Raw genomic sequence first — 8,823 nt, 5'->3', positions numbered from 1 at the left:
GCAATAGGCTGGCAATAAGCTAGCCACAATAAATAAAATTATAAAAAACAAATAATTAACAAACACACAAAATACGGAATTAAAAAGTACATTAATTAAAAAAAATCTAACGGCGTGCAGTCCTCCCCGCCCACAACTCTTCAATTAAATCCTTTTGGAGTCGAATATGAGCATCCACTTGGCGCATGTCGGCATGTGCCTTGAAGCGGCCGACTTCATCGTAAGGTACCCCCATTCGTACGTTGGGGGCGGCCACGCCGTGGCTTGGGCTGGCTTCATTAGCATCGTCATTGGCCCAACTAGTCAGTTGTACACATTTATCTTCGACAATCATGTTGTGCAGGATAATACAAGCGTACATTAAATGATGTGCAAATCGCGTATATATAGTGTTTCGAAAATTAAAAAAAAAGTGCTGGTCGATCGCCCGCCTACAATGGCGGCCAGCCGACCGGCGAGCGGATCGGCCAGCGCCCGAGAATCGGCATCCGCTCGCCGATTTTTTCACCGATTTGGCGCTAGCCGACTCCAATAGTTCAGCGAGCGGACCGGCCAGCACCGTGAATCGGGTAGCCGGTCCTCTAGCCTCCATTGGAGATGCTCTGCGGATTTGACTTTCAAAAAAAGAGATGAATTCAATACGATTATGCAAATGGCAAGTAGTTCAATAATACCAGGGACGAAGGGACAATGGGGCCTGGGCGTGAGGGGCAAGGGCCCCTCAACAATTCTGAAAAATCACAGGGGTATTTTAGCAATTTCATAATTATTAATTTTAATTAATAAAAATACGTTTACAAGTAATGGGAGAAAAAGGTTATGAGGTTTTGCTTACTGAAGTTACAAAGTTTTGTAGAACAAATGAGATTGATGTGGTTGATATGGAAGATGAGTGTGTAGTTAGAGGAAGAGGAAGGCGTAAAATTGAGAAAATAAAAAATCTCCACCATTATCGAGTTGAGTTGTTTTGTTCAGCCATTGATATGCAAGCTCAAGGGTTGAATCACCGTTTTAATGAAGTCAACACAGATTTACTTATGTGTATGACATGTTTTGATCATAGAGACTCATTTTCTGCATTTGATTCAGAGAAGCTGCTTCGCCTTGCCAAGTATTATCCATCTGAATTTTCTGAAGTTACTTTGTATGAGCTTGAAAGTCAGCTTGATAACTTTATTTTTGATGTGCGCACAGATGAAAGGTTTTCAAAAGTATCGGGAATTGTAGGTCTTGCTCAGAGTATGGTTTCTACAAGGAAACATGAGAATTTTCCGTTGGTTTATTTGTTAATTAAACTGTCATTGCTCTTACCCGTTGCCACTGCTTCAGTAGAAAGAGCTTTTTCAGCAATGAAGCTCGTTAAGACTTCTATACGGAATCGTATGGGAGACCAACTATTGAATGATTGCTTAGTTCCTTATATTGAGAAGGATGTGTTTGTTAATGTAACTAATGAAGCTATTATGCAGCGGTTTCAGAAGATGAAAAGTAGAAGAGGAGTGTTATAATATCATTGTATGGAACTATGTGTTTACAACATTATATTTATATTATGTAATATTATTTATGTTTCATTTTATTATTTGAATTTTTTATTTGGACCCCCAACCTTAAAATTCTGGCTTCGACACTGAATAATACTACTACATAATCCAATCTTTGGGGAATGGATTCTGATGGGGTACGAACTAAACCCTAATGGCAAGCCCAATAACAGTGACGGCCCATCAGCCCAGAGCCCAAGAAAGAGTATCTGTTCGGCACCAAAGAGTTCGGCACGACCAAAGAGTTCGGACTCAGCCTACAGCTCGATAAAAGCCGACCAGTCAAGCTCTCCTCTCAGATCGGCAAGAGCTGATCGGTAAAGTCCAGCAGTTCGGTCTCAGCATTCGACCGAACTAGGAGTTGGTGGACTCACGAAAGGCCTCCACGACCTCCACTATACCCACGATCTATTTAGTGGTATGAAGCAGTTATTGAGCAGTTATTGCTCACCCACGATCTTGTTAGTGGGGCTGCAAACCACGATCCTAGTTCAATGTATAAATAGAACTTAGATCTGATAGAAAAGGGTTAAGCTCTCTAGAGATAAAATAGCATATAGCAAGTCTGTGTTGTAAGCTGTATTTTCGCAGATCAAGCAATACAAACCTGCCCTCATTTCTCCCCGTGGACGTAGATTTACCTCAGTAAATCGAACCACGTAAATTCATTGTGTCATAATTCTCTACCAGCATTTACTAACATCAATAATTCGCGGAACCATCACTGGCGCCGTCTGTGGGAAACAGAGAACAAAATTTGTGATAAAGCGAATTTTTGATCCATTTTTTCCACCCAAAAAATGCATACCAGATCGCAGAGTGCCCGTATTCCTGCCCGTGAGAACCAGGAGGAAGCCAATCCATCCCACAGGTCTGGAAAACAGCCTAGGGATAAATCCACCACCAGTTCTCATGGCGAAGGAACAAGCCGCTCCAAAAATCGTCCCACTGAGTCTTCCCAGCAGCCCGATTTGAATGAGGCTGTTGATGGTTCCGCGAATTATTGATGTTAGTAAATGCTGGTAGAGAATTATGACACAATGAATTTACGTGGTTCGATTTACTGAGGTAAATCTACGTCCACGGGGAGAAATGAGGGCAGGTTTGTATTGCTTGATCTGCGAAAATACAGCTTACAACACAGACTTGCTATATGCTATTTTATCTCTAGAGAGCTTAACCCTTTTCTATCAGATCTAAGTTCTATTTATACATTGAACTAGGATCGTGGTTTGCAGCCCCACTAACAAGATCGTGGGTGAGCAATAACTGCTCAATAACTGCTTCATACCACTAAATAGATCGTGGGTATAGTGGAGGTCGTGGAGGCCTTTCGTGAGTCCACCAACTCCTAGTTCGGTCGAATGCTGAGACCGAACTGCTGGACTTTACCGATCAGCTCTTGCCGATCTGAGAGGAGAGCTTGACTGGTCGGCTTTTACCGAGCTGTAGGCTGAGTCCGAACTCTTTGGTCGTGCCGAACTCTTTGGTGCCGAACAGATACTCTTTCTTGGGCTCTGGGCTGATGGGCCGTCACTGTTATTGGGCTTGCCATTAGGGTTTAGTTCGTACCCCATCACTACCCCCCCCCCGAAAAGCGAAGTGGATCACTTCGGCGAGGTGAGTCACTTCGGCATTCTGGATAACGGTAAGGGGGAGGCTGACGTCAGGGGACGTGCCTAGCGCATGCCTGCATTAAATGCGACAGTAAAATCCGGCCGTTGATTCCTGAAAAGGTGGGATTCGAAACGGCGCAACGATTTCGAAATCTTTCCCGTATCTGATAAATACGCTCTTTCTTCATCATTGAAGCACTTTTGCTGTTGCGTCTTCTATACTCTCTTTCTTGCGAAAATTCTCTCTCCGCTTTCAAGAATTTTTTCAGACTATCTTCACCTTCAAAAAGTAAGAAAAATGTCTTCTTCTTCTTCTTCGGAGTCGGGTAGCGTTAGGAAAGGGGGTAAGGGGTCTTCTAGCCGGAAAGAATCCGGGGAGAAGACCGTAGAGTATTTTCACAGTATCTTGAGTAAGGATACTGTGATATCCCTTTACGAAAAATACTCTTTTCCTGGGGGGAAGGCGGTGGTACCTGACGGTGATCACAGGGCTGACTCCCCGCCGGAGGGTTACGTCACCGTGTACGAGGCCTGCTTAGAATGCGGGCTTCGTTTCCCCCTCCCTTCTGCCTTTATAGATTTACTAGATTTTTTTCAGCTTCCTTTAGGCCAGGTGACTCCGAACTCTTGGAGGCACTTGTCGGCCTTCGCTGCCGAACTCCGTAGGTTAGGAAGGGATTTGTCTTTGAAGGCGATCCTTAAATTCTTTCAATTTAAGAGGAAGGGGTCTTGGTTTTACTTGATCCCTTTACAGCCCTTTAGGGCCTTTTGTAAAACGAAGTGGCCGAAGTGGCAAAATCGCTTCTTCTACTATGATAGGACCGCGGCTCCTAGTTTTCCCTGGAGAGGGCCGGAGTCCGTTATCCGTCACCCTCGGCCTGAACCGTTGGACGAGCTCGATGGCGAGCTCAACAAGATTCCCATAGTTAGGAAACAATACACGGAGTCTGAGCTCGTCAAGGGCGACGTCGTGTTCGACATCTCGTCTTCGGACGAAGAGGCCGAGGGTGAGGATTTCTCTTTATCTTTATGCTCTACTGCTTTAACGAAGAAAATCTGACTTTGCTTTCTTGCTTTTTGGCAGTGTTCATGTTGAATAAGGCTATCAGAAAGTCCTCCGAGCTTGTGGAGCCGGAGAGAGAGAAGGCTACCAGCTCGGCGCCTGATGCCGAGAAGAATCCGAAGAGGCAAAAGACCTCTTCGGGTCCAAAGAAGCCGGAGTCGACTTCGGCAAGTAAGAAGGGGAAGACCCAGAAGCCCCCGAGAGCGCCAGAGAAAGACATGGTCTTGGCGCCTCCTTCGGAGCATATCTGTGAGCCATTTCTATGGCCCACGGACTTCGCCGAGGTGAATTGTCTTCTTGATTCCTTGGCTTGGCTTCTGTCCTGTATTTTTGGTGCCCTCTGTTAACTTTTTTCCTTATCCATTTTCAGAGGAATGATATGCTCTCCAAGCTCGTCGCCGTCGAACTCTCCAAAGCGTCCAACGACTATGCCGAGATGCAGAGGAAATTGGCGGCTGCTTGTCACCGGGCCGAGCAGGCTGAGGCAAACTTTGAGAAAGCCAGGGCTGCTAGGATTTCGGCCCAGGATGAAGCTCAGTTTGCCAAAAACCAGCTCGTCATCCAGCGAGAGCAGACGAAACAGAGGGATGCTGCCGCCGTGGTTGCCCAAGGAGAGGGTCTCCGTGCCTACACGGAGAGACTCTTTTTGAGCAGCCAGTTTTCGGCCTTTGTCGGTAGTCTGGTAAGGCTAATTGCCGATAAGGGCGAGCAGGGGGCCGACGTCGTGCTGCCTCTGTACAGCCGAGAGATAGCAGCTCGGCTTCAGAATCTGCCGCTCCTTGAGGAGCTCGCTTCATCCTCGGTCCTGCTTTCTGCAGACCGAGTCCGGAGTTGTCGAGCTGATCGGGACGAGAACCTGGAGGCTATCTTTGCCTCCGTGGGACCCGTTTCACCCGCTTCGACTTACAACGGAGAGGGTGAGGCCGAGCTGCTGGAGCTGGAGGCCGAAGTCGAGCGGGCCGGGCATCCGGAGAAGGAAGCCGATCAGGAGGCGGAGGCGAGGCCGAGGCTGAGGTAGCTCAGGAGAAAGAAGCTGACCCAGACCAAGGAGCCGGAGACGAAGCTGGCGGAGTATGATTTCGTCTCCCTTCTCTTAGTCTAGTTTCTTCCTTGTAAAATGGCCTTGAAGCCCTCCTAGTGTAAAAAAATTTTCCTTGTGAATGAAAAATTCTCTACACTTGTCTTCGTATAGCTTTTCGTACTCGCCTTTATTCCTGTTGTATTTTACTATCTGCTCGGTACAGCTGCCGAACTAACATAGCTGCTTTGTACTCAAGGAGATGGAGATACTTCACTGGAAACGGCTGTACTCTTCGGCTTTAGACGAAGCTGAGAAAAGAGCTATAGCCGATCAGACGAAGAATGACGAGCTTCTGGCTCGTTTAGTGAAGCTGGAGGCCGATAATAAGGACTTAGAGTCCGATAAGAAGGATCTGGAGGCCGAGCTGAATACGACCATTGCTGAGAGGACTGCGTACGAGGATTACATCCGTGTGCGCGGGGGATTGACCATATCAGATGTTCAGAGTCGAGTTGACGAACTGTGGGAGGAATATCGTGTACTCCGGAGGAACAATGCGCTGGAGAGCTCGGCTTGCCAACAAGTTGTGAAATCACTACGGCGTTGGGCTTCTCGGTACAACATTGTTCTTTCTCGGCGCCCCTCCATAGAAAGATTCCTTCGGCATATCGTGCCAACAGATGCTCGCACTCCAGATCAAACCTCTGGTTCCCTTGTTCAAAATCCTACTCCAAGTCAACAACGAACTCCGGAACAGCCGGAAACGTCTAGACGAGAACGGGCTCAGGAGCAACCGGAATCGTCAAGACAGGGACGGACTGAAATTCGCCGAGGAGTTGTGACTATGAGCGAGCAAGATCAGCAGATGCTTATTGCAGAGACTCTTCATCGCCGAGGTGTTAGGACTTCTCGGGCTCGGGGAAGAGGCGTTGGGTCGAGGATAGCATCTCGTCGACCTGCTTATTCTTCATCTGCTCGGAACGACCGAACTCGGCTTCCAGAGGATTTTGTGAATAGGTGGCTCAACTTTAGCAACCCCGGACAGTAGAATAGTCCTTTGTAATAGTAGGGTAGCGGAGTTGTATGCTGAACAAGATTTGAAAAATGAAATTTTGTTTCCGCCTCTAACACTGTATTTACAGCTTAGCGAAAAAATTTCATCGTACTTGTCCTCGGTCTTATGAAGTATACTTCTTTGATCGGACTTGGTCCTTGGTCTTATGAAATAAACTTCTTTGACCGGACTCGTCTTTGGTCTGATGAAATAAACATCTTTGACCGGACTCGTCTTTGGTCTGATGAAATAAACATCTTTGACCGGACTCGTCTTTGGTCTGACGAAATAAACATCTTTGACCGGACTCGGTTTGTGTTCTAATTTGGCGATTTTTGTCGCCGGGATCGAACTTTCCCTTGTCCTAATTCGGCGAGTTTTATCGCGTGGATCGGACTTTCCCAGTTAACCGAAGTGGTCTTATGCAGTAAACCTCTTTGACTAGACATGGTCGTCCTCGGTCTTATGAGGTAAACTTCTTTGACCGAACTCGGTCGTCCTAATTCGGCGAGGTTTATCGCGTGGATCGGACTTTCCCTTATTGCAGTTCGTTTCAGACGAAGTGCTTATTAAGCTGAATTGCGGTCTTGTATCCTCCTTGGAAGCTTGGACGCACAATCGTTGGCTTATTGCAGTTCGTTTCAGACGGACTGCTTGTTAAGCTGAATTGTGGTCTTATATCCTCCTTAGAAGCTTGGACTCACAATAGTCTTTAATAATCGATCTAAAAAGGGGATCAGTCTTTAAAGAACGATATACCTTGGTACCATTTGTAAGAGACGACAAGCACATAGAGACAAAACACATAGAGAAAAAATGAAAAAGACGAAAGAAAAAAACTTTAAACTTTTCATAAAACGACAAGTAAAAGGTACAAGTAAAAAAACAAACAAATAAAAACATGTACCCCTATGACCGAACTAGACACAAGACAGACTGACCGGACTTTGTCTCTTACAAGTGGAACTTCTTGAGGTTGGAGACGTGCCATGTTCGGGGTACTTGTTCTCCTGACATGTGAGTCAATTTATAAGACCCTTTGCCGAGGACTTCTGACACCCGATACGGACCCTCCCATGTGGGCTCGAGTTTGCCCAGCTTTTCTGCTCGGCTTACTTCGTTGTTTCTCAAGACGAGATCTCCCACTTGAAATTGAAGCTTTTTCACCCTTTGGTTATAATACCGGGCTACTTGCTCCTTATACTTGGCTGCTTTTATGCACGCCAATTCTCTTCTTTCTTCGGCGAGATCTAGTTCGGCTCTCAGTCCGTCGTCGTTCATTTCTGAGGAGAAGTTTAGAGTTCGGGGACTGGGTACGCCGATCTCCACCGGAATTACGGCTTCAGTGCCGTACACCAGACTATACGGAGTTTCACCGTTGGAGGTTTTGGGTGTAGTTCGGTAGGACCATAGGACTTGAGGGAGATTTTCTACCCATTGTCCTTTGGCTTGTTCTAACCGAGCTTTTAACCCTTTCACCAGAATCCGGTTCGTTACTTCCGTTTGTCCGTTTGCTTGAGGATGGGAGACCGAAGTGAACCGCTGTTGAATGTTCAGCTCTTGGCACCAATTCTTGAACGTCTTGTCGGTGAACTGAGTCCCATTATCCGAGATGAGGATGTGGGGTATGCCAAATCGGCACACTATGTTCTTCCAGACGAAGTCCAATGCCTTTGAGCTCGTTATCGTAGCTAATGGTTCAGCCTCCACCCACTTCGTGAAGTAGTCCACGGCAACGATAAGGAATTTCATTTGCCGAGGAGCTTGAGGAAGTGGTCCCACTATGTCTATGCCCCATTGCATGAAAGGCCAAGGGCTTTGCATAGTGTATAGATCGGTCTGCGGCATCCTTGGGACATTTGCATGAATTTGGCACTTCGTACACTTCTTGACGAGCTGCACTGCCTCTTGTACCATGGTTGGCCAATAATATCCCCATCTCAGAACTTTTTTAGCTAAAGCTCTGGCTCCGATGTGGCTACCGCACGATCCTTCATGAACTTCTCTGAGGATGTAGTCCGTCTCTTCTGGTCCTACGCACCGCAATAACGGCTGGAGGTAAGACTTTCTAAAGAGGACTCCTTCATGAAGTTCGTACCGAAGTGCTCGGCACGTAATCTTCCGAGCTTCTCTCTTATCCTCAGGCAATTGTCCTTGATCCAGATACTGCAAGATCGGCGTCATCCAGTTCGGCGAGCTGGATACTGAATGTACCTCGGCTTCATCAATGCTTCGATGCATTAATTCTTCCGCCTTGGAGCTCGGATCTGAGGCCAACTTACTTAAGGTATCTGCTCGGCTATTTTCCGCTCTGGGAATACGGATTATCCGAAAATAGGAGAAACTTCGGCTGATGCTTTGCGCTTTGTCCAAATACTTCTTCATTCTCTCGTCACGGGCTTCACTTGTACCCAACATGTGATTTACTATGACTTGTGAATCACAATGGACTTTGAGAGATTTGACGAGCAGACTTTGCGCTAACTGGAGTCCGGCCAGGAGGGCTTCGTACTCGGCTTCATTAT

The 8,823-nt window shown here is 46.7% G+C and overlaps 1 pseudogene; it reads left to right on the top strand.

The window, feature by feature from the left end:
* The first annotated feature begins 803 nt into the window (after nt 1-803).
* Nucleotides 804-8,823, top strand: part of LOC121749191 — a 31,081-nt pseudogene continuing 23,061 nt past the window's right edge.

Source organism: Salvia splendens, chromosome 9 (genome assembly GCF_004379255.2).
Source record: "Salvia splendens isolate huo1 chromosome 9, SspV2, whole genome shotgun sequence".
In the NCBI taxonomy this organism is placed as follows: domain Eukaryota; kingdom Viridiplantae; phylum Streptophyta; class Magnoliopsida; order Lamiales; family Lamiaceae; genus Salvia; species Salvia splendens.
The sequence above is the reverse complement of the archived record's forward strand: the minus strand, read 5'-3'. Positions and strand labels throughout refer to the sequence as shown.